The sequence below is a fragment of the Dama dama genome, chromosome 30, assembly GCF_033118175.1.
Source record: "Dama dama isolate Ldn47 chromosome 30, ASM3311817v1, whole genome shotgun sequence".
Taxonomy (NCBI): domain Eukaryota; kingdom Metazoa; phylum Chordata; class Mammalia; order Artiodactyla; family Cervidae; genus Dama; species Dama dama.
The window spans coordinates 36,388,315-36,414,819 of NC_083710.1; the positions used below are offsets into that span (position 1 = coordinate 36,388,315).

General features: G+C 49.7%; 1 long non-coding RNA gene across 1 annotated transcript; it reads left to right on the plus strand.

Moving 5' to 3' along the window:
* Nucleotides 1-4,453, plus strand: LOC133049286 (uncharacterized). The gene is made up of 3 exons (XR_009691284.1): nucleotides 1-192; nucleotides 3,437-3,659; nucleotides 4,353-4,453. It is a non-coding gene; the product is annotated as an uncharacterized LOC133049286 (long non-coding RNA).
* The last annotated feature ends 22,052 nt before the right edge of the window (nucleotides 4,454-26,505 follow it).

Genomic DNA, 26,505 nt, shown 5'->3' on the forward strand with positions numbered 1-26,505 from the left:
CTGCTGGGAAGTGAGCTAGTGAAGCCTTCAGGCTCATTCACTTCCTCCCAGGAGCCGTGTGTTTCCCGCTGGAGATGAGAGGCCAGCTTTGGAGGACTTGAACTTGATTTCTTTGAGGCGACTAGAGATGAGGGTGTGGCCCCATGTTCACGCAACAGCGTTGAGTGGCCATCGGTTCCGCAGACACAGTAGGTAAGATTTAGACCAGAGCGGATGATGAAGGGTGATCATTAGTAGCCTGGGGCTGGGGCAGGAGCGCCTCAAAAGATGTGTGGTGTCATCTAAGGTGATGCCCAGGGCTGTGGGCTGTCCCTGGGCAGATGAAGGTGCTCCAGGGAGCAGGAACCGTAATATGCAGAGGCCCCAGTGTCTGAGAGAGCTTGTGGGCAACAGAACCGAGTGTGCGCCCGGTGTGGGGGGAGCAGAGGAGAGGGCGGCAGTGGCTGCCACAAGCCAGGCCAGCACTGGGGGTCTCGCCAGGGCACTGGGTGAACCTGGACTTTATTCTCGAGTGGGGTTTCTCGGCCCTGGCATGGCTGACATCGAAGACCGGATGGGTCTGTGTCAAGGGTGGGGTGGGGTGGAGGGTCGTCCTGTATTCCCTGGGGGGTGCTCAGCAGCGTCTCTAGCTCACACCCACAAGATGCCAGCGGGAGCTCGCCAGTCATGACCATCAAAAGTGTCTCCAGGCATTGCCAGATGGCCCCCTAGCCCCCGGTTGGTTGAGAACCCTTGTTCCAGGGGCCATGGGGAGCCGTGGAAGGATCTTCAGCAGCAGCCAGGTCCCGAGAGCAGGAATGTGAATGGTGTGGGTTTACAGCCGTCACTCCCATCTCCCTTCCCTCTGCTGGGTGAGCTTCTTGTGAGCATGGAACACTGCAGGAGAAAAAGAACTTGCTGCGTCTCTCCTCAGAAACTGAAAGTAGAAACAGCCTCTTCTTCTGATGAATCAGTACACTATCTTTATGACGTAAGAGCCCTGAACAGTTTCTGAAAGCTCAGAATCATTTTTGCATTTTAGCTCCATCAGCCTCTCTGGGCGAATCTGAGTGACCCCAGGTGAGTGAGACAGCAGGTGGGTGGCGGGGACCTTGCACATCTCCGTCGACCCACCAGGGGGCAGCAGCTCCCCAGCTCCAGCTATGGGGCCATGACGTCAGATTTTGGAATTGTTCGAGAAAAACAGGAAATCCAGATTTCTGTGTAAGATCTCCCAATGTTTAATTATTGGCAGTAAATTAAGATGCGGATAAGGCATCTGCCAGGTTCAATCAAATCATCTTGGGGATCTTTTCTGCTCAAGGGCCTGTTTGTAACCTCCCAATCTGTGGTTTTTGTTTTGATCTTTAAGAAAAAAAAAGGATCCTTTTTCTTCTTTTTGCTCTGGTTTTAATTATCTTAATCTCATTTTTTTTTTCTTTAAAGTAGAGGATTGTGTTGGCTGTCTTCTGTTAGACCCACACAAATCCACTTTCATCTTCCCCCACCTCACCCTGCATCCTGGGAACACTTGCGGGTGTCGTCAGGTGACACTGGCAGGGTTCAGGGGAAGGACGTGAAATGGAATGAGCCCCCAGGCCGCCCTTCCCCTCTGCTGACCCTCCTGCAGGAGCAGGCTCAGGTTGCCCACAGCACCCTCTCCAGGGCTGGAATCTGCTCCCCACTCCTGCCCTTATAGAGCAGGCAGGTCAGCTAAGGAACCCTGACACCTTCACTATAACCCTGTGGTTTTCCTTTGTTGTTGTTCAGTCGCTCAGTCGTGTCCGACTCTTTGAAACCCCATGGACTGCAGCACACCAGACTTCCCTGTCCCTCACCAACTCCTGGAGTTTACTGAAACTCATGTCCACTGAGTGGGTGATGCCATCCAACCGTCTTATCCTCTGCCATCCCCTTCTCCTCCTGCCTTCAACCTTTCCCAGCATCAGGGTCTTTTCCAATGAGTCAGTTCTTCACATTAGGCGGCCAAGGTATTGGAGTTTCAGCTTCCGCATTAGTCCTTCCAATGAATATTCAGGACTGATTTCCTTTAGGATGGGCTGGTTTGATCTCCTCGCAGTCCAAGAGACTCTGAAGAGTCTTCTCCAGCACCACTGTTCAAAAGCATCAATTCTTCGGTGCTCAGCCTTCTTTCTGGTACAACTCTCACATCCCGCTCACTCGTGGCTTACAGCGCGCTAGGAGCGCCCCTGGGCTACAAGCGCGATTAGATGTGGTCTGTTCTTCCAGGAGCTCCTGCTGAGCAGGAGGAGAGTCAGCCAGACTCACGTCTCAGGCAGTAGGTAGGTAGCCTCTCAAGTCAACGTCAAGGAGAAAATCAAGCATGATCAACACTAGCTGTAGGGGAAACAGTCCCTCGGGGAGTGGTAGGTACCTTGGCGTCTGAAACCACGCACCAACTACTTAGTAGCAACAGCGCAGCCAGCCCCCCGCAGCAGCGCACAGATGGCCGCTCAGCACCGAGAAAGCACTCAGCGTGGCTTGCGTTCCGAGGTCAGGCTGTACAGAAAATACGGTTGTTGCTCGTAACGTGGGTGTGAGATGCCCCCAGCGTGCGATGCTTCCAGCACGAGAATCAGAATGGGTGCACACGTGCCCAGATCCACACTCCAGGGCATATGTGTCCGGTGGGGAGGGCCGACAGAACCCACGCTTTGTAGGCATGGTTTTCCTCGAGTCCCTACAGTTGAATTCACTTGAGCTAAATGCCTACAGGGCGGGGGTCAACTGCAAAATGACCAGTATGGTGCCACGTGGCAAAGGCAACGCTCTTTCAGAGGAGGTGAGACAAGTCAGGAGACAGACACATCTTGCCCGCTGTGTATAAACCAGAGTTAAAAAGTAAAGCGGAAATGACCCCAAACTAATCCACTCAAAGGAACAGCAACAACGACAGCAAAGAGATTAAGAGGGACAAAATGTTAAGATGTAAATTCAAAAGGATGTTTTGTTTTTAGGGAAAAAATGATTAAGATAGGTGAAAACTAAAATGTGGACAATAAAAGCATGTCAGCATAAAGAAATTAAAATGATTTATAAGTCACAATAAAAGGAATTTTTAAAAGATAAAAGTTGAGGCAAAGATAAACAGAACAATTTTAAACAGTGGCTGGAAGGAAATGAAGTTAAATGGAAGTTAAAGATGGATAACGATATAAACCAAAGACCAGAGGGAAACATAAAGACTAGAAAAGGAAAATAAGCAGTAGTTCATGTGCTAACGGAGAATATTTTTGAAAAGTACCCAAAAGGAAGGATCTTCAGGGGAAGGTGATTGAAAGGACGAGGCAGCAGCTGGAAGCCAGGGGTGAGACCAGGACCGTCCTCTGACCACGGTGCCTGCAGTGAAGGGGTCGGCTGGTGCCATGGACCCTGGGGCCCAGGAGGCTCCCCGGGCCTCAGGCCAGCCTGTCTGTCGTTTCTGCTTCTCCTGCAGGGCTGGCGCGAGCCTGGACATGCCTTCTGAAAGAGCTGCTGCCGCCAGTCAGCCTGAGTCTGCCTCGAGCCCCAGCGCCCAGGAGCCCCCACTCTGGGAGGCAGTCTGTCCCCACCACACCCTCCGCCCTCCCCGACCACTGCAGTGGGATGCCTGATGCACACACTGCTTCCAGGGCACAAATGCCTCGGAGGGGGCTGAAGGGGACGCCTAGCGTGAGAAGGTGGGCGAGAGAGGGAAGAGGGATGGCGACGGTCCGTACTGTGTTCTTGGTGCTGCACAGATGCTGCTTCTCTTGGGGACCCTCCTGGCCAGCCACCATGTGAATTGCGGCTCTGTGCCCATTGCACAGATGTGAACCCAGAGGCCCGGGACCCTCTGCCTATCTCCTCTCTAGCCTCTGCAGCTCTGGTGCTCTGTGCTGTCTTCAGAGCTTTCTCCATTGACCCTCAGCTCCTGGCCGCACTTGGCATTGTATTTGTGCTCTTTTCTGCCCGTTCATTCTGTGTTAAGTCACTTCAGTTGTGCCTAACTCTTTGTGATCCCATGGGCGGTAGCCCACCAGGCTCCTCTGTCCATGGGATTCTCCAGGCAAGAATACTGGAGTGGGTTGCCATTTTCTTCCCCAGGGGATCTTCCCGACCCAGGGATCGAACATGTGTCTCTTATGTCTCCTGCACCGGCAGGCGGGATCTTTACCACTACTGCCATTCTGGCCACAGTCAATTCTGACATGTGCTCAGCTTCTCTCCGGATACACATGTCTTACGCAGACATTCTTTACCCTAGTATCAAAAGATGGAACCTCTGGGGCCAGATTTCATGCCACCCCCATTTTGCCTACTAAACATGAGAAAGCCTCCCAGGAACCCCTAAAAACCAAGCTCCTCAACTTCCTTTTTGCATTGATTTTTAGATTGTCAAGACACCCCCAATCAGGAATGGAAATCATCTCAGTCTATGATGCTGAACTTTCAAAGAAAGGGAAGAAGAGCCTTTTGAGACTTTAACTGTTAATAATTGATGTCAATAAACAGCATATTCTTATCTGTTTCTGACAATTTTTTAATTTAAAAAAGAAAGTGGGTAAGTTCTCTGTCGTGTCTGACTCTTTGCAACCCCATGGACTGTGTAGCCTGCCAAGGCTCCTCTGTCCATGGGATTTCCGATGCAAGAACACTGAAGTGGGTAGTCATTTCCTCCTCCAGGGATCCTCCTGATCCAAGGATCGAACCTGTGTCTCCTGCTTTGATAGATTCTTTATCACTGAGCCACCTGGGAATCCCTTTAAAAAGAAACCATGTAGGCAAGAAAGGGTTAAAAATAAAGACTAATGTTTTGAAAATAAGCACTTTTAAAGTTTGCCCTCTAGTGGACAGAGGTAGAAATGCATATAACCTTGAGAAAAACGGATGCCTTACTGACATCAGTAAGTCTTACTGACATAGAAAGTACAGAGTGGCTGCTGGGGACACCAGTTGTGGCCCTAGCACACTCACACCTCAGAATGAGACTGAGTGTGGATATGGGTCTGTAAAGGGGGGATTCAGTTACAATGAAGCCTTCAGGGGTCCTAATGCAATCTGCCTGGTGTTCTTAAAACACAGAGACCCCAGGACCACCGCGCACAGAATGACCAGCTGAGGACCCAGGGACGAGGCAGCCGTCTGCAAACAGGAGAGAGGCCTCAGGGGAAACCCACCCTGCCCACACCTTGATCTTGGACGTCCAACCTCCAGATCTGTCTTTAAATGCCTGCTACTCTTTGCATGTAGGTGGTGGGTGGAGGCACCTGGTTTCAGCTGCCTCCAAGGGCAGAACACTAACCCAACCATGGCAGGCTTGCTGCGCTTGCCCCAGTAAAATCAATTCCAACCTCAAAAAAAAAAAAAAAGGCTGCCGTTTCAGCCACCCAGCCTGTGGTATTTGTTACAGCAGCCCTCGCTGACTCACACAACCAGCACTTGGGAACAAGCATCCCCACTGACAAGGAGGTTAAACGTCTGGGTACCACCGAGTATCTGTTCTCTACGCAAGCGTCCCGCCTCCCACAGGGCTGACGGCCGTCTGACTTCCGTGAAAGCCCCGCCAGGTGCCCCGTGAGGAGGGCCGGCCCCTCGTGGAGCTACACGGTACCACCTGCTCTCACCCCAGCTGGCTTCCTCGTTGATGTCCACACACCCCATACATGGGTGGGTGACAAACATGTGTAACACTTGACAGGCAGAACATGAAAAAGAGGCAGATCCATGAAGGGAAGAAAATGCGTCCAGTGCTTTCCAAAGTAAAACCTACGTAAATGTGAATATTCTGTTTTATACCTCTGGGTGCACTTTCACTGGGGAATCTAACATGATCTGTAAGGGATGCATGTTCAGGCCATTTCCTCACCTGCCACCTTGTCAGGGAAGTGCTCTTTTCATGAACTGTCTTCCTTTCAGAAGGGTGATGCTTCCCATATCAGAAACGAGCCATGACCCTGTGGGTGAAGCCGACACAAGTGATGATAAAGTGGGTCCCACGAACACGGAGCACATTCCAAGGGGACTTTTCACGCCACCTGGACCAGCAGTCAATTCACTTGTCCCTGGTCCCGGCTCCTCTCTGCGGTCACCCCTCTCAGTATCTCCTTTCCAGCCTCAGCATCCACCTGTGAACTCTCATTGACCAACACCTCACCCTCCCTCCAAACACACGTGCTGAACCCACTTCCCTGGGCAGGCCCTGCTCGCTCCTGGGGTTGGGCTCTGCCCAGGATCCAAGACACCCTGGCCCGGGAGGCTGGGGATGCATGTTAACCGTGTGTAAATACAATCGCAGAATTGAATTGGACCCTTTTCCAACTTTAGGAAATTGACGTCCATTCTGAATCACTTTGCTTCCCAAGTGGCTCAGCATTAAAGAACCCACCTGCAAAGTAGCAGAAGGGGCAGGAAATGTGGGTTTGATCCCTGGGTAGAGAAGGTTCCCTGGAGAAGGGAGTGGTTACCCACTCCAGTATCGTTTCCTGGAGAATCCCATGGACAGAGGAGCCTGGCAGGCTACAGTCCATGGGGTCACAAAGAGTCAGATACGACTGAGCACACACACACTTGAAACACTGTAAATCAACAATACTTAAAAAATTAAAAATAAAATTCCAACAAATTTTAAAAAGCATTCCGTTTAGATTATCAAGAAAATATGAACAAGTAACTCTGCGTCTCTGGCCTGGATGCTGGATGAATCTGATGGGGATGGGGGAGCTGTTGACCAGAATGAGCCCCACCGAGTCCTGAGACATCAACCCTGGGTCAAGCATCGGGAAGCATTGAGTGAAAAATGGCCCTTTTGACAACAGTCTTTCCTGCAGCAAAGGCCTGGGACCACCAAAGGGAGTAAGAGGGGCTCCGCTCACCCGGAGGGAGTGCCCTCTCTGAGTTCTAACCTTTTCTGGTGACAGCCCCTCCTTCTGACCCCCAGCTCTGACCTGGGAAATATAACCACCCAACCAGACCTGGCAGAGGGACCGTTCCGATGTGCTGAGCAGCCAACCGAGAATAACTCTGTGTCTCTTTCACTATTACTTCACTGTCTAAACTCCCCCGGAATTTTCTTGAATACGTAAGTACTTCAACAAATGTGTTACCCTCTCTTCCTCAAAAGGACATTGTAAGAGCCTAGTTTCATTTAGTTCAGTAAGAAGGAAATGGCAACCCACTCCAGCATCCTTGCCTGGAGAACCCCATGGACAGAAGAGTCTGGCATGCTGCAGTCCATGGGATCACAAAGAGTTGGACACGACTTAGCGACGTGACTGAACAACCAAGTGCTTACGTGAGGAATCATCTTAGGGATCTGTCTGTCTGTCTGTCTCTGTTTACAATGCTTCCCCCAGCCCTGGAGGCTCCATCCTTGTGGTACAAAAAAAATGGAAAATGTCTCATCAGTAATTTGAACATATATTGAAAAAATAATATTTCAGATATACTGGGTTAAATAAAATATATTAAAGTTAATTTCACCTTTTTTGTTTGTTTGTTTGTTTTTCTAGTACCACTACTGGAATATAGAGAAGTCCACATGACTGGAATGTTTCTATTGGGCAGCACTGGTCTGTGGGGCCCTGCATGGTCTGACCCTGCTGGCTCTCCCGGCTTCATCTTCTCCTCCTCTGCCTCACCTGCTTGTCGCCACCATACTGGGCTCCTTGATGCTTCTTCAAGTCATCCAGCAGGTTCTTGCCCCAGGACCTTTGCATGTGCTCCTCTATTACATACCCACGCACATGTCTGTTCCCTTTCCTCCCATTTCTACTCCATGGTCAACTGCATAACAGTGGTGATTGCTCTGGCCTCCCTCTCTAAAAGGTCACCATCACCTCCCAAATTCCTACCTCTCTCCCCTGCTTTACTGTTCGTACTTAATATGTATCTCTAGCCAAAGTCGTGCTCACCTATCTTGTTTATGATCTATGTCCCCATCAACAAGAAAGCTGATACAGGTGGGGCTTTTGTCTCTTTTGTTCCCAGCTATATACTCTGTACCCAGAAAGAAGAACAGTGCTTTGAGCAGAGTAACATGCAATAACTATTTATTGAGTGAGAGACTACAGAATGCAGGCTTTTAGCCTCAGAGTTCTCACTCCAAAGGCAAGAAGTCGAGTACATATAACCGATTAAAGATGGTACCATGGTGCAGGGACAGGGGAAGCAAAGGAGGACCAGAGGTGTGGGGCAGGGGTCAGAACTCGGCCAGCTGAGGAGGCCTGGCCCCAGCCAAGAGGCTCTCATACCCCCTCAGTCCTGCTGTCTGATGGTGATGGGGGTGGGTGGAGGGCAGAGCTGGCTAGAAAGGGGGAAATGAAGAATTTGTATTTTTCGAAAACTTTCTATAAGATCTGTGGGGCTCACTCACTGAGACCAGCCCTTGGGGCTTTGGCTTGTCTTCACGGTGTGATGGAACACAGTGGAAGAACGGCCTGGCTTGTAGGGCAAGTGGCCCAGAACTTGCTGCAAAGCCCACGTCAGAAATGCCGATTACAATTTGTGTTGCCTCCCGTCCCCAGGAAACCCTGTTCATATAGCACCTCAGAATGCATTCAGCTCCATCAGTGAATGAGTGAACAGACAAAATGTGGTCCATCCATACAGTGGAATATTATTCAGCCTTGGAAAGGCAGGAAAGTCTGACATCTGCTACAACAGGGATGAACTCTGAAGACTTCACTCAGTGAGAGAAACCAGACACAGAAGGACAAACGCGGTACGATTCCACTTACCTGAGGGACTAGAGCAGGCAAATTCACAGAGACAGAAAGCAGAAGGGTGGCTGCCAGGAGCTGGGGGCGGGGAGAACGGGGACTTGGTGTTTAATGGGGACAGAGTCTCCATTTGGGAAGATGAAGTTTCATGCATGGATGGTGGTGACGGTTGCACAAGTATGAATGTATTTAATGCCACTGCGCTGTATTAAAAACAGTTAAGATGGGAAATTTTATGTCTGTATATTTTACCAAATCTTACAAGAGCTTATGGGCTTCCCTGGTGGCTCAGAGAGTAAAGAATTTGCCTGCAAAGCAGGAGACCCACGTATGATCCCTAAGTCAGGAAGATGCCCTGGAGAAGGGAATGGCAACCCACTTCAGTATTCTTGCCTGGAGAATCCCACGGACAGAAGAGCCTGGAGGGCTACTGTCCATGGGGTCACAAAGAGTTGGACATGATTGAGCAAATAACATTTTCACTTTCACAAGTGCCTACAAGTCTCTTGGGCTGGGGCCTGAGAATCTGTTAGGAATTCCTAAGGAGGCCTCTGAGCTGATGTTACCAGCCTGGGGGAACCTCCAGTGAAGCCAACACAAGTGAGTTCAGCACCACTGAATTCCCCACGTCACAGTTTCTGGGTCCAGTGTCCAACCAGGGACCAACGTCCTGTCTGCTACACGCAGGCTCAGTCCTCTCAGTTAGTACCAGTTTCAACAGTTCACACAAGGAGCACCCCCTAATCCCCACCCTGCCTTCAGGGAGGGGCCTCTCTCCCTGAAGACAATTGGGAAGGAACCTGACTTCAATAGCATTTTCACGAAAGCATTCATGCAGGAACTTCTCACATGTGTGAAGGGGAGTGTTCTCTGGGTAGAGGTGTGTGAGAACTGATTGTAGAAAGCTTGCACAAATCAACAAAAAATGAGTAACACCCTCACGGGAAAAAGGCCAAGGATAGTCTTAAAGAGGCATTTGATAAAATATTAATAAGAAATACAAATGGCCAGTACGTGTCAAAAGTGATAAATCTCATGGGTAATCAAACAAATGGAAGGAAGCATTACAAGAATGCATTTTTCAAATACTGGTTTGGAAAAAAAATTAAAAGAATAATAACCAGTATAGGCATGGGTATGAGGAAAATGACCACCTTTTCAGATCGAAGGGACCATAAACAGGTACATTGAAGGAACAATCTGGCGAGATGCAGCAAAAGTCCCTGTAAGGAACACAATCTTTGTAGTATTCTCTTTCTGGGAGTTTTTTTGGGGAAGGAAGCAAACCTGTGCACCAAGATATACACACAAGGTGATTCACTGCAGTGTTTAGCATAGCAAAAATAATGCACACCTCCTAAATAAGTGGTAAAATACAGTGATCTATCTATGGTTGTAAAGGGGTACTCCACAGCCATCCTAAAAGATACCACGGATTCTAGTTCTCTCCTACTGGGAAGGATGTTCAGCATACATGTGCTAGAAAAGCAGTTTATAGAAAGCTACATGTATAATGTGAATGAAATTTGTTTCTAAAGGACATTCATATTTACATTAAAGGTCAGGAATCCGGGTTACTGTGCTTGTCCCTGGGTGGAAAGATTTAGATTATTTTAGTCAAATCTCTGGCTGTTGCTTATCTGTAATATCTAATTTTCCTACAATGATTATGTATTACAAGAGTTTGTTGTCTTTTTTTAATCTCCTATTTTGGCACATGAAGAGGAGCCCACAAAAGAAACCAGTTGCAAAGATGAAAGGTGTTTACCAGACTGAGTTCTCGTGTATCATGGGGGACGGGGGTGTCACTGCCGGCGAACGGAAAGGCGGTAATTAGGCTGAACCTTAAGGGATGGGGCATTCAGGGGAGACGCAGAGTAGTCGGCGGCCACCGAACGCCACGGGACCCCAGGAACCACAAACGCGGGATGCTGCGGGGAGAGGCAGCCCGCCTCCTGCCCCCCTCCCCGCGCCCCACCCGCGGGCATCTCCGGACGCGCAGCGCCCACGGGTCCAGGTGGGGACCTGGGCCCCCAGGGACGCTGCCCCACGCGCGCGGGGTGCCCCAGCCTCGCCCGCCCCGAGGCCACCCCTGCGCGCGTCCCCACCCCGCGCGTGACACCTGGGGGTGCGGCCCCTGCCACGGGCGCAGCACCCCAACCCTGCCCTCTCTCCCGCCCACAGGCGGGCTTGGTTCCCACGGCAACCTGGACACCGCCCCGCGACGCGCCGCGGGAGCCGCAGCCCCGCTGGGGACAAGGTCACGGTCACGGTCACGCTCGGCGCCGGGAGGAGGGGAGGGGCCAGCAGCCGGCCCAGCCCAGCGGCCGCTCCCCCAGCCCCCGCCCCGGGGAGGGGCGCGGGCACGGGGGCGAGTCCGGACCCTCCCGGCCCCGCGGAGGCCACGTGGGGACGGCCACCCGCCTCCCCGGGGCGCGCGGTCCGCGCTGACCAAGGCGGGACTCGCGCCACGGCGGCCCCCGCTCCCCCGTGACGACCCCGCACCCTAAAACAGGGACGGCCGGCTGGGGACCCGAACTGCAGCTCGGTTACCCAGAACTCACCTTTTCAGCAAACTCCACCAAACCGAACACAACCAAGAACTGGTTGGGAAGCAGAAAAACCTGCCGTGGGAAGTGATTTCTAAAGCCAGCCGTGAAAATCGGTGGTAAGCCAGGGAGCCGGGCCCTTGGGGAGGGCCACCCCCGCTCCTCCCCGATGTCCCCTGTTTGCTGAGACCCACAGCTTCTCGACAGCAGATATTGACTTCTGCCGGCTGGGAACGCTGGACGTCTGGGATCCGCGCACAGCTGGGCAGGTTCTCATGAGGCCCTCTTCTGGGTTGCAGACCACAGACTCCTTGTGTCCTCACACGAGTAGGGGGCTCTCTCAGTTCAGTTCAGTGGCTCAGTGGTGTCCGACTCTGCGACCCCACGGGCTGCAGCACGCCAGGCCTCCCTGTCCATCACCAACTCCCGGAGCTTACTCAAACTCATGTCCATCCAGTCGGTGATGCCATCCAGCCATCTCAGCATATTGGGGAGTTATCGACCTGGGGAGTTCATCTTACAGTGTCATGTCTTTTTGCCTTTTCATACTGTTCATGGGGTTCTCATGGAGAGAATACTGAAGTGGTTTGCCAGTCCCTTCTCCAGTGGACCACATTTTGTCAGAACTCTCCACCATGACCTATCGGTCTTAGGTGGCCCTACATGGCATGGCTCATGATTTCATTGAGTTAGACAAGGCTGTAGTCCGTGTGATAAGTTTGGTTAGTTTTCTGTGATTGTGGTTTTCATCCTGGGGTCCTTTTAATGAGACCACTCCTCCCATTCACAAGGGCTTTACTCTCCTGACCTAATAACCTCTCAAAGGTCCCACCACCTCAGACCATTACCTTGGAGGTCAGGATGTGAACATATAGATTTGGGGGGACACAAGAATTTGTGCATGACATCCCCCAAGCCAGTTTGGTTATCTGGTTTCCTGGCCAACACAAAAGCCAGGGGGCAAAGTGGAGCCCCTCCCAGACCCCTCTTATTGGGCTACACCCTGCCCCTAGCCTCCAGGAATATTGGCTGCTATGGACTCACAGGTGTCCCCTTCTTTGGAGACTTGTCTTTGGTCAAACCAGATCTGACTCATCCTGGGGATGGTTAGAAGCATCTGCTGTCCCCACCCCCAGGCAGCCTACAGCCAGTGACTGACTGGCAGAGGAGTGCCAAGGTTGGCTGCTTTGCGTCCAGGTGCAAGCTACTACAGGCAGTCCTGCTTCAGGGCTCCCAGCCAAAACCGCACCCTTCACAGTCCCCACCGCCCAGCCCTCAGCCCTGCTCCTTTTCTGCTATCTCCTGAGAGCTAGAAATGAGAGCTTGGAAGAGACTGTCCAAGCCAGTGTCCCCAAATCTGGCTGGACAGCTGCTTGTTGAAATGAAGATTCCAGGACCCACTCTAGACCTTTGGTGGTGTTAGTTGCTAAGTCTTTGAGACCCCATGGACTGCAGCATGCCAGGCTTCCCTGTCCTCTGCTATCTCCTGGAGTTTGCTCCGATTTCATGTCCATTGAGTCGGTGATGCCATCCAACCATCTCATCCTTTGTCGTCCCCTTCTCCTCCTGCCTTCAATCTTACCTAGCATCAGAGTCTTTTCTAATGAGTCGGCTCTTCGCATCAGGTGGCCAAAGGATTGGAGCTTCCGCTTCAGCATCAGTTGCTCCGGATCTACCATGTCAGAATTCGGTGTGGGAGGTAGGAATCTGTATTCTCAGCAAGTTTACCAGATTATATGCTGCAGCTGGTCTGAGACTAGCATCTGAATGAGAGGATCTCGCCTCTGAAGGGAGGACCACACTTGTGCTTTTTTCATAACAATGCCTCTGAGAGATCAAGACACTGTTTGAAATGTGAGAGCTTCAGAGACTACCTTTCAGGGCTGCTGGCCCCTCAGTACGGCCAGCAGAGTCAGCCCTGCTGGGCCTCATGTTCAAGAATGCTGCTGCTGCTGGGGGTTACTTCCTGCTCTTGCTCCTGAAAGGTCAAGTGCACAAGTGCTGGACCCTGGCAAAGCCTGCACTGCCAGAGTTTGGGGGGAGTCCCTGTTCAGTTCAGGGGGGCCTGGCATGGACTCACCTTGTGAGCACAGCCCTGGCCAGGGCCTGCCTCTGCCAGTGCTGGGGACAGCCCTGAACATCTGCTTCACTCTTGAACTGATGAGGCTCTGGGTGCCTCCTCAGTGCTGGTGCCATGGGCTGGCGCGTGACAACTGTTCCTAATTGTGAAGGAGCTCAGACCCCACCTCCACTGGGAGAATGGCATAGCCTCCTCTGTCTCACAGCCTGGGTTTGCCTTCTCCTTAAAGAAAAAGGAGTTTTGACCTCCTGTCATTTAGTACTTGAAAACAGCGCCTCTCTATAATTACATATGGGCTTCCCAGGTAGTTCATCGGTAAAGAACCCGCCTGCAATGTAGGAGACACAGAGATGTGGGTTCGATCCCTGCGTTGGGAAGATTCCCCTGGAGGAGGTCATGACAACCCACTCCACTGTTCTTGCCTGGAGACTCCCATGGACAGAGGAGCCTGGAAGGCTATGGTCCATAGGGCCACAAAGAGTCAGACACTACTGAGGACATACACGCACTCATAATTACATATATAGATGGATAGATGATAGACATATAAAATGTGAGTGTAAGGTAGTTCTATCTATCTGTCTATCTATGTCTGACATTTATCTGGCCAATTCCTAACCCATCAAGAACTTCCACTTTTTTTCAACCTATCACCTGATACAAATAAAAATATTTTTCATATCCATGAAGAGGCTAGTAGCAACAGCATCACCCAGAGGCACACAGACCCAGTTTTACTTCTTAGCGTTTCATTTCATCCCATGATACACTGTGACTCAGAGAAACAGCTACAAATAAACATGGACAGCATTATTCTGAAGGAGCACATAACAACTGGAGCTAGAGCTGCGGCAACCTACGTGCTGGGGGCAGAGAGAGGGAGGCCAGAGGGGGTACATCCCAGGGCTTAAAAATGTCCCTGGAGCTCTTTGTGGGAAATGAACCAGTGTCCAAAAGTCAGAAATCCCACGACAGCTGCTCGGGGCCACTGATGCCCATGAAATCCAACCACTGTAAATCCAGGGCCTGGGCGGGCGGCGGGGGGGAGCTGAATGCATGAATTTGGAGGCAAAATGAGGATTTTCCAATATCAAAGCAACACACCCAGAGAGTCAGAGACTCCTTGGCACGCTTGAAAAATCAAAGGCATGTGTAGGGTCCTGCTCGCCCAGCACGTGCAAGGGCCCTGAAGTGTGGATTCCCCCCCACCACCCCCCAGCAATGGCTCTGCCCAGGAGCCCTGGAGTCTCTGTGGGGCCCAGTCTTTGGTCTCAGAGAGCAGTGGGGAGGTGTAGGGACAGGACAGGGCATGCGTCATTCTGTCAGAGGCGTCACCAGCTGAGGAGTCAGCCAGGCGGGATTCCTGCCTCCTGGTCACTGAGGCTCCTTGGCCGACACCCTGAGGCTGGGCGAATTCCCAGCCCCACAGGGCTTGGTCACTCCTGCTCTTGTCACCGGTGTTACAAGCCTGGTGTGTGAGTCACCGCACATCACGTTATCAGATGGGTAAGAGGGCAGCAATGGGGCCTTCCTTGTTGCTACTTCCTGCTGCAAACCTCGTGCTGAGTGTTGGAGGCGGGGACGGTGTGTGGACAGGACCAGCCAGACAGGCTGCTGGTGCCCCAGGAGGACTCTGAGAAAAGCCCCCTTGCCCTAACATACCTTTCTCACTAGGAAACCATGGTGTCTGAGTTCCTGCCAGGAGAGTTACTTATTCAATTAAGTTACTCCATAAAGTACAGCTTAACAAGGAGTAAGGAGTTGATGTAGCAATTCAGTGAACGGCTGTTTGGTCTCAGGATGAGCTAAACAGCAGAGCCGGTGAGCTTGGGCGGAGAGAGTCAGGACCGCAGGTGTGGCTGGGAGGACAATGAGAGAATGAGGCAACTAGGTGGGCAGAGAATGCTCTGGGCAACTGGATGGGAGGGGGCAGAGGAGGCAGGGAACAGAGTTGTTGGGGGGGGTGGGGGTGGGCAGAGCTGGAGCTTCCCATGTGGCATGAGTGGTAAAGAACTCGCCTGCTAATGCGGCAGACTTAAGAGACACGGGTTCATTCCCTGGGTGGGGAAGATCCCCTGGAGAAGGAAATGGCAACCCACTCCAGTGTTCCTGCCTGGACTGTCCCATGGACAGAGGAGCCTGGAGGGCTACAGTCCATGGGGTCACGAAGAGTGGGACACAAGTGAGTGACTTAGCACGGGGGAGAGCTGGTGGGAGCAGGACAGGAGGAGTGAAATAGGCCCTTCTCGGCTTAGGGTCTTGCACACACATAATTTTCATACAACGGTGATGTCACCCTCTATACACAATTTCTGGCTGTTAAAACGGGGTGGAAGAAATGCAAGCAGAATTGATCCAAAAAGCAGCACAAAATCACCCTGAAAAACAACTTGTTTTCATCCCCAGAAATCATCAGTTGATTGTTATGCTCAGGATCTGGACAAAAGAGTACTTAACAGCTTGCCAATCACAGACGTCTAAGTAGGACACGGAGAGCAGGCAGAACACGGGCGGGGAGGTCATGGCAGCACGTGTAACTCTGGAATGCACAGCTGCGCTTCGCAGCTGGGAGCTGGGAAGGAGCAGTGCGGACCCGTCAGCCCAGCCTGCCCTCAGTCCTGGCGCCTTCAGAGCACCGGCCGGGTGCCAAGCCCCGCACCCGGAGTCTTGAGGTGTGTGAAGATGAAGATCTGGTCCTTCTCAGGAAGGTCACCATCCAGAGGAGGTTAAAGAATACACGCTATGGAGTAGAAAGAGCACCGATGTGAAGGCTGCCATCAGATTTCAATTTCACAGCCCCACTCAGAGCAACTGTTTCATTTTCTGTAACAAAGAGTAATAATATATACCTCCCAGGGTTGCGGAAACCTTGAAGGAGCTAATAAAAAGTCTTAATGCAATGATTGATCTAATAAATGTTAGCTTTCCTCCTTCTTTCCACAAATGTGTCTAATACATGGCAGAATGTGATGTGTCGCAAAAGAAATGTATTCTGAGGATTCAGAGAATAGAGGTGCAATTACTTATAGCTGGGGAAGCTCAGAACAGAGTTCATGTACTTGGTTTTGAAGATGAGTAGATTTAGAGATGGAGGAACAGGGGAGGAGGACTTCTAGGCAGAGCGACCGGCATCCAGGGACAAAGACCAGGAGCAGGAGACCACTGCCTGGGAGATAAAGTTGGAAGCTTACCAGGGTCATGCCATTGAGGGTCTTGATGCAAGGCTAAACCTCAGGGGTATTTGAGCAGAGAGCTGAGCTTGGTCAGAGCTCTGCTTTATAATTAATTATGACTGTTATAGCTGTTTCTTGTCAACTGGAAGGGAGACTGTTGAGGACGAGAGGCTGGAAGCATGATCTCATGGTCTTAGATGGGATAAAGGAGTGAATACGTCCCCTAACCCGCCTGACTTAGCTAATGAGCTAATAAGCTTCGACTCCATAGCTCGGTGAAGAATGAGATGAGGTCAAATAGGAAAAACAAACAAATTATGCTTGAAGAAAAAAAATACCTTTACTAAAGCTGGAAAATCATGCCTTCTCTATGGAGTGGTGTATCATTGGGTTGTTGTATCTATTGCTTAGAAATGTCGTCATTGCCAATATGAAGGCTCGTGGTAGATTCTCTGAGCTTATAGGAGCCCTTGGTCCCATCCCCAGGGGAGAAGCTCAAGCATCCGAACTCGGAAGAACTGGACAGGAAGGCTCCTTACGGTTTGAGTGAACGTGACCCCACATGTAACGCGCTCTGCAGTTTCTTACTCGGGAAAAGGAGCCGTCCATCAATCACCAGAATGGGAGGTTCTGTGGAGACGGGAACCCTAAAGCCAGGCTGGAAGCAGCTTTTCTCAGATACGCTGTTTGAGGTTTGCTCTTCTTTTTTATTGTTAATTGGATGAGGTTTGCTCTTTCCTCATACGCCTATGACACATTCCTTGACCTTTCAGAATTTTTATTTAATTTTAAAAGGAGCTATGATAAAAATACATTTTATCCTAAACATGATGGGTGTTATTAAAACATCGGTCATACACACACACACACACAGATACACACGTGAAAGGGGGTTCAGAGAAAGAAACAGAGGCAGAGAGAAGCACAGAACAGAACGCTCTTGGCAGCTCTCAGGCCAGGACCCAGTTGTGATTTAAGAGCTGCCTGTGGGGTTTCCCTTGTGGTTCAATGGTTAAGACTGCACACTCCCTACACAGGACCATGGGTTCTATTCCTAGTCGGGGGATTAAGATTCTGCAGGCTGCATGATGTGGCCAAAAAAAAAGGAGCTTTCTTTTTGTAAGAATATCGAGTCTCTCAGGTCCCCGCGTGGGCTGTTGAAAACAAAGGAATTTCACAACATTTCAGGGCTGAGTGGAGGAGAGGGCGACCAGCTGCTTCCTCACTTAACAAAGAGTCCCACTGGCTCCGTTGCAAACGGCAGAAATGTCAGACCAACTCGGAGACAAATATCTGCTGAAAGACGTCCTCAGGGCGGCTGAGGACACTTGGCTCTGCTCTCGCCATGTCAGTGGTGTCTGTGACCAGCATGCCTGGCCCTCCAACGCTGAGATCTCCATCAGGGAGTCTTCACAACTCTACATGACACATCATCTGGCCCATGAGGGAAAACCTGCTTTTCTCTCCTTTGAGGATAAACAGTGTTATCAGCGGGCGGGGGAAGGACTTCAGTTCCCATAGTAAGACAGAGCCCGAGATTCTGGGCTCAGAACTCAAGGACGGGTCATCCTCTTTGACTGAAGGTTTATATTAGGGAGAACTTGCGCCACCAGCTCAGTGTGAATGAATTTGACATGTGACACGCTGTGAAAAGAAGTCAGAATGATATTGCGAAGAGGGGAATAACAGTCATAACAGAATCTGAAAAAAAAACTCGAGGTGGGTGATGAGAGTGGCACTGTCCCCAGGGAGGAGGTGGGGAGGGTGACACGGTGTCTGATCTCCTTGGCATTCTTATTGGTGTTGGTGTTTCGTTGCGCAGTCACGCCGATTCTTTGTGACCCCATGGACTGTGCCTGCAGGCCCCTCTGTCCATGGGATTGCCTAGGTGTGGATGGAAGATTTCACTGGCTATAAATCAAAGCTTCCCACGACCCCCTCCTTCATTTGCTAGAGTGGCTCATAGAACTCAGGAAACCTGTTTACTCGTGAGATTACTGGTTTATTTCAAAGGATATTAAAGGATGCAAACCAACAGCGAGACGAAGGGCTGCAGGAGGGCAAGCCCCCTGAACAAGGTGGCACATGGAAGGGTTTGGGTTCCCCAACCGAGAAGGTCTCTGAACCTCATCATTTGGGGTTTATGTGGAATCTTTGTTACACAGGCACGACTGATCAAATCATGATTAAATCATCTGCAACTGAGTCAATCTCCAGCCCTTCCTCTCCCTGGAGATCAGGGGGTGGGGCTGAAAGTTCCACCCCTTTCCTGGTTTGTTCCCCTGGCAACCAGCACCCCCACTTCCAAGAGTCACCTCATCAACATAAACCCAGCAGTGGTAGAAAGGGTCTCACTATGTATAACAAGATACCCATTGCACCTTGATGGCTCTGAAGCAATTTCAGGAACTGAGGACAAAAGACCAAATATTATTATAACAAAAGATCCTCCCATGGCTCATATCGATCAGGAAATTCCAAGGTTGTCGGAGCTGTGAGCCGGGAATAGATGAAGACCAAAATACGAGTTGTTTGTGGTTTGCCTCTGCAGAGGCATGAGGGTCAGAGACAGATGAAGGGCCACGGGGCAGTGGAGGGGGCCAGCTCGGGGGAGAAGGGTCTGGAGCGGGGACCACAGGCATACCCCTGAGGGTGGCCCTGAGGGTCCACTATTCCTCAAGGACCAGACGAACTGTTTGCATCAGCAAAGCAAACATCTATCGAGGCACCCGAAAGCATCACTTTGCTCTTTAAAGAGCCTGCAGGTAAAATCTTTGTCCGAGTTTTTTGCCTTCCATCCTTCTCTCCTGCAGCGCCTTTGGACACCTTCTGTACAGTTTCACTCCCTCAGGGCCTCTCATAAATCTCCCTTCTGCATCATGCTGCTCCACAGAACAAAATTCCTGGTTTATCTTATCTGGATGACGACAGCAGTCTTTGTTAAGTACAATTTTAAAGGTTACTTTCCATTGACAGCTATTACAAAATACCGGAATTACAAAATATTCCCCAGACATCCTTGAGCCCATCTTACATCCAACAGTTTGCACCTCCCCCTCCCCCACTCTGTTACCCCTCCCTCCCCTCCCCACCATAACCCTAGTCTGTTCTCAGTATCTGTGAGGCTTCTTCTTTTTCTTCTTCTGTCTTATTAGTCTTCTAATCAGTTTCTCAGCTTTTTTTATCTTGTTGTCCCTTCCAATCTGTTTTCCTCCCTGCCTCCAGAGTAATATTTACAAAACCCAAAGCAGAATGTGTCTATTGCAGCTTCAAACTATTCAGCAAGTTCTCTTTGTTTACAGGATAAAGCCTATGGGCCTTAGTACGTGGTATGAGACCCTACAAGCTTAACTGCCAACCACATTTTCACCTCCGGACATGCTCTTCCTGGAAACGTGGGTTTTAACTAACCACTTGCATTTCCTAGAATCTGTCTGGCTATTTCCAGCTTGCGAGGTGTTGTTCTTCTGCCCTTGCTGGCTGGCATTGTTTTCCCTCCTTTAGAGTTTTTTTAGTGTTAGTTGCTCACTCATGTCTGACTCTTTGTGACTCCATGGACTGCAGCCCACCAGGCTCCTCTGTCCATGGGATTCTCCAGGGAAGAATACTGGAGTGGATAGCAATTCCCTTCTCCAAGGGATCTTGCTGATCTAGGGATCAAACCCAGGTCCCCTGCATTGCAGGCAGATTCTTTACCATATGAGTCACCAAGGAAGCCCTTTATTACTTGGCAAATAGCTATGTATCCATCTTTCAAGACTTCACTCAAATACTCTCTAACCTGCTCTCCCTTCTCTGGTTAGAACCAGCCTCTCCATCATTATACAGATCTTTATCTGCTGCACAAGGGAAAAGACTTCATTTCCTTTGGTTAGCTTCCTTGAAATATAACTTACAATGAAGTTCACCATTTTTATTGAAACAATTCAGTGGGTACTGACAAATACACAGTTGTATACCAGCAACACAATCATGAGAATATTTCCATCTCTCCTAAAGTGCCCTCAGACCCCTCTGTATTCATTTCCTTCCTTTTAACCGCCTGGCCCTTGGCAACCTCTAAACTGCTAACACTATAGTTTTGCCTTTTGTAGAAGTTCATGTAAAAAAAATAAAATAGTCCATAGCCTTTGTGTCCAACTTCTTTCACTTAATGTATTTTAAGGATTCATTCACGTTAGTGCATATGAATCTAATCCATCCTTTTTCCTTTCTGAGTAATATTCCATTGTATGGATATACCACTATCTGTTCATTCATTCACAGGTTAATGAACATTGGAGGTATTGGGGCAGTTATGAACAAAGCTGATCACATTTGAATGCAATTTGCTGTGAAGATATGGTGGGAGTGGAGATGCTGGATCCCATGGAAAGTGTATGTTTAACTTTATAAGAAACAGCCAAACTGTTTTCCCAAGTAACTAAAATGTTTTTCATTCTGACCATTGATTCACAAGAGTTCCACTCACTCTAGAACCTTGCCACAGACTTTACTCTTAGCTCTTCTAGTGGGTATCTCATTGATTAACAAGGTTATAGCATCTTTTCACATGTTCATTTGACATACACATAGCTTTACCACTACATATATTTTAAATCTTTCATCTGTTTTATTAAAACATTGGGTTATTTCTTTTCCTTTCCTTTAGTTGTATGTGTTATCTATTGTGGATGTTGAGTCCTTTGTATATACAAGCTTTGGAAATACTTTCTTCCAGCCTGTGGCTTGCTTTTAAGTCTTTTAGCACTCTTCTTTGAAGGAGCAAATGTTTTAAATGTTAACAAAATCTAATTTATTCATTTCTGCTTTCTGTGTACTATTTAATAGATCATTGCTTACCTTAAGTCACTAAGGTTTTTCTCCTTTGTGTTCTAGTCAGTTTATAGTTTCAGCTTTTATTTATGTCTATGTTCCATTTCAGGCAAATCTCTGTAAACGCTATGAGGTAAAGGTGTATATATATATATATATATTATATATATATACACATGGGCTTCCCAGGTGGTATTAGTGGTAAAGAACCTTCCTACCAATACAGGAGACAAAATATTGGACATGACTGAGCGACCAAGCACAGCACAGGAGGCTCGGGTTCGATCCCTGGGTCGGGAAGATCCCAGGACTCTCGCCTGGAGAATCCCATGGGCAGAGGAGACCCCCAGGCTACAATCTATAGGGTCACAAAGGGTTGAACATGACTAAAGTGCCTTACACATAAACGCATGCACACACACACAAACATACATATATATATATATATATATTGTTGTCTGCTTGTTCTAGCATCATTTGTTGAAAGATTATCCTTTATCCATTAAACTGCATTGGCAATTGTATCAAAAACCCACTGGCCAGATACTGTGGATCTGTTTGGGGATTCACTACTCTATTTCAATGAACTACTTGCCTGTTTCTACACCAATACTATTTTGATTACTATTGCTTACAACCTGGGAATGTGAGCTCTCTAAGTTTGTTCTTCTTTTTCAGAACTGTTTTGACTATTCAAGGTCTTTTGCATTTCCATCCAAATTCTAGAATTTGCTTATTGATCTATTAAAAAAAAAAACCAAAAAAAACTTGCTGGGATTTTGGTTTCGCTATTGCATTGAATACATATGTAAGTCAATATGGGAAGAAATGACAAAACTTTAGTTGAATATGTGAACTCCTTCTACATACAAGGTGCTTAAACCAATTTGATTTTTACAGCCCTTGATAGTTTCCAAAGCCAGTTCACACACATTATCCCATTTGATCTACCAAATAACCAGAGGGAAATGTGGGCCTCACTTTGCAAATGAGAAAAATGAACCCCAGGAGACTTGACTTGGTCAACTGGTGGATAGTGGTGGCGCCAGTTGGCCTGGTGTTTCATTTCATGTCTACAGTCTATTTAATACTTGATCTTGTAAATATTGATCCGGTATATCTAAAAACGTTGGCACGTCGGCCAAGGCAAGAAGCCCTGGCAACACTGCCAATTCAGCCTCATACACTTTCACTCCCCCTTACTTGGGTAAAGAGGAAGCTGGACACCCAGTCACCCCTGCTTTCAGACCAGCCCTGGTGAGCTGGCTCCACCCTGTGAATCTCAAACACTCAGGAAGCTTTAAAAACACTTGCCTCAGCCTCTCTTCAAGGTCTTAATTCAACTGTGGGGGCTAGGGCCCAAGCGTACGAAAGCTTCCCAGGTGACCCTCATATACAGCCAGGTTTGAAAACGGCAATTCTGGTGTTTCCAGGGAAAGAGAGAGCAGGAAAGTCAGAAAATTTCTGAGACTTGAGCAAAGCCTGAGGGTCAGGGGTCACCGACATAACCGCCCCTCCACTCAGAAGGGAAGGGAAATGAGAGAGCTGGACAGAGGTCGTGCCAAATTCCTGAGCAGAATCAGAACGAGATACTAAACGCATGACAACTCCCCTCAGGGACTGACCACCCCCCGCCATTCCTTTAAAAATATCCTTCACTCTTGGTGAATAATAAGAAATTCAGATCTCATGGGAATCAGATAAATTCATAACAGGAAACAGTTTGGGATTATTTTGTCCAATTTCTTATCTCTAGATCGGAAAACTGAAGTCCTCTGAGGCTGATGACTGCGTCAACACTGTTCCCCGCCCTCCACCCCCAGACGGGGCAGAGCCAGGGTTGGACTCCCCTCAAACCTCTTTCCACTGCTCTGTGCAGCCTGAGCCATTCACTCACTTGTTTATGGGGCCTACTGGGGTGAGGGGCTGATTTCTGGGGTGTTAGGACCACTGGCTGGGAAGAGTTGACTCACTGGAAAAGAACCTGATGCTGGGAAAGATTGAGGGCAGGAGGAGAAGGGGATAGAGCGTGAGATGGTTGGATGGCATCACCGACTCAATGGACATGAGTTTGGGCAAACTCCGGGAGATGGTGAAGGACAGGGAAGCCCGGCGAGCTGCAGTCCATGTGGTTGCAGAAAGTCAGATCTGACTGAGTGACTGAACAGCAACAGCAAAGGGCCACTGGCTCCCAACCTTGGTGCATCTAATCACTGGGGAAGTGAAAATAGAGATTCCTGATCGTAGCCTGGAAGCCAGCTCTTTGTGGTGCGGGGGAGACTAGGAATCTGAGTCACACTGTTCCCCACTCTTCTTTGGCTCTCTCTGGGTCTGTTTTAAATGTTCATGAATTCCAAGGTCTGACACTGCAGTCCTTGGCAAGCCCTGGGTTTAGTGATTACCTGTGAATTCACTTGTGGAAATATCTCTGCCACCAGGGCTTCCCTGGTGGCTCAGACAGTAAAGAGTCCACCTGCAATGCGGAAGACCTGGGTTCGATCCCTGGGATGGGAAGATATCTTGGAGAAGGGCATGGCAACCCACTCCAGTATTCTTACCTGGAGAATCCCCATGGACAGAGGAGCCTGGCAGGCTACAGTCCATGGGGTCGCAAAGAGTCAGACATGATTGAGCGACTAAGCACACAGCACTGCCCCCACTGCCATTCCGTCGGCTCAGTCGCTCAGTCATGTCCGACTCTGCAACCCCAAGGATGGCAGCACGCCAGGCTTCCCTGTCCATCGCCAACTCCCTGAGCTTACTCAAACTCAGGTCTATCTAGTCGGTGATAGTCGAGTCACCATCTGCAGGGATCTTGGAGCCCAAAAAAATAAAGTCTGTCACTGTTTTCATTGTTTCCCCATCTATTTGCCATGAAGTGATGGGACCAGATGCCATGATTTTAGTTTTCTGAATGTTGAGTTTTAAGCCAACTTTTTCACTCTCCTCTTTCATTTTCATCAAGAGGCCATTGCCATTAGGAGTGAACAACACTAGATTTACAACCTGATTCTACCAAGATTTTCCCCTCATTTTTACAAGAGCTAAAATACAAACTGAACATGGCAATCATTTTAAGGCCACAGAGAAGCTGACCAGAGCTTTGGGCAGCCACAGAAAGGGCAGGCCCTGCCCAGAGCTGTGTATCTGTTTTGCAAGTTGGGCGGGCACTGCCCAGATGGTGGGCACCCCCTGCCTCCCACCCTGCAACTTTTGGGACCACCAACCCCCTTCCAGGCCCCGTGCAGGACTCCCAGCTGGGGCCTGTGGGTGCTCACCCTGGGTTCAAGTCCCCACACTGCAGCTGGTCAGTGGCACCTCTCAGGTCCCCATCTGTAAAAGGGGGGCCTCACCTGTAAGAGAGGTGTCAAACTATAGCTGAGCTGTCAGGCTCAGCCATCACAGTGTCCTTGGAGCCTGCTCTTGAAGCCACCCGGCTGAAGGCCCCAGGGTCGCAGAAGCAATGCATGCATGCCTCCCTCCCCACACCAAGCCTGACGGCGGTAGGTCTGAACCCACGTTCTGCCCACAGTCTGGGGGGAGACAGGCGGGAATACGATCCATTATAATCCAGTGACCTGGTGCCGAACTAACAGGTTCGAAGATCGACGCATGAGGGATGGGCATGCTGGGCATGGGGGTTACGTGTGATCCTGAGGGCGTGGGGGTTGAGGAGGTGCAGTCCTGGGGCTCAGGGTCCCGGCAGGCTCTGCCGGACCCAACAAGGGCGGCTGGAGAGTGTGTGTACCCGGCAGGCGGTGCTCTGTCATCCGCAGAAAACCAAGCAGACAAACGGTTTAGTGGTGGGGGTGTGGGGGTGCTGGCGGGAATGGGGTGAGAGATGCTGGGAACTAGGAGGTTAACCAGGGATGAAACATCACAGGAGCTCTGACTGGGACCTGTTGGTTCAGGGATGTGGATCTTGCCCTGTGACCCCCAAATTACAAGAAAGGGTGCTCTCGATAACCAGGTTAACCTAAGGGAAGGCAACCTACACAAGGAAAGCATCCCAAGTGGTTAAGATGGTAACTCTTCTGTTAGTATGTTACACCACAATGAAAAGGCGCAGGAAGGAGGTGCAGTCCGAGGGAGGCGGAGGCTAGTTCCTGGGCAGGACAGAGGGGAAGACAGCTCCCTCTGGCCGGCCTGACTCACCGCTGCTCACCCTCCACACTTTCTCAGGGTCACCAGCAAAGCACCGGCAAAGAGGTGCTGCCTGGGATGTGATGGTGAAAAACCTCGGGTTCTTTGCTTGATTCTGCGAGGTTCCTAGCCTAGAGCAGAGCCTCATCTACGGTGGGGAGAGACCTGTGTGCGGCCCTGCGGCAGAGTCCTCACTGTCACGTCCCAGGCGGCGCCTCTGCGGGTGCTTTGCTGGTGACCCTGAGTGCGCTGGGCTTCGGGAAGAGAAAGTGAAGGGGGAGCAGCGGTGAGTCAGGCCAGCTGGAGGGAGCTGCCTTCCCCTCTTTCCTTCCCACGGACTGCACCTCCTTCCTGCGCCTTTTCATTGTGGTAAAACAGAAAAGTTACCATCTTAACCACTCGGGATGCTTTCCTTGGGTAACCATCACCCCCTCCATCCCCAGGACTCTTGCCAAACTGTAACTCCCTCCCCGATCTCCAGCCCCTGGTGACCCCACCCTACTGTCTGTCTCTACATTTGACTTATAACACAAGAAAGAAAGCAAATTTCCGAAAGGTTTTTATTGACAAAATTTACAACGTCCCAGGGTAAACTGGGTATGTATACCCAATATACTGAGTATAATTTCTCAGTGAATGAGGCAGGAGTGACTGGATCTGGGAGCCCAGCTCTCCACGGCCTTCGCCTTTCTCTGGTAGGGGGGTGCTCACCCCTTCACCCCAAAGAGTGAGCAGTCAAAGGGAGTTCCACTGAGGCCAGACAGGATCTCTTTGCAGTTCAAAAAGGCCAAGCGGGTTCCTTTTTTTTCTTTTTAATTAAATCACCTGATATAGTTTTTAAAAATGAGGAATGTCAAAGCAGTTACAAAAATATTGGCACATTTTAGCATTTCACAGTTTAACAAATTAACGAGTTTGTCACGCCTGCACACATACAATGCATTTAACTGTGCCAGACACAAAATAACTGCTGCATTAAAAAGAAAAAAAAAAAAAAACAGATTAATTCCTAGGGCCTGGTGGGTGTGAGGAGTGGGGATACATGCAATTTTAAGATTTCAGGATGA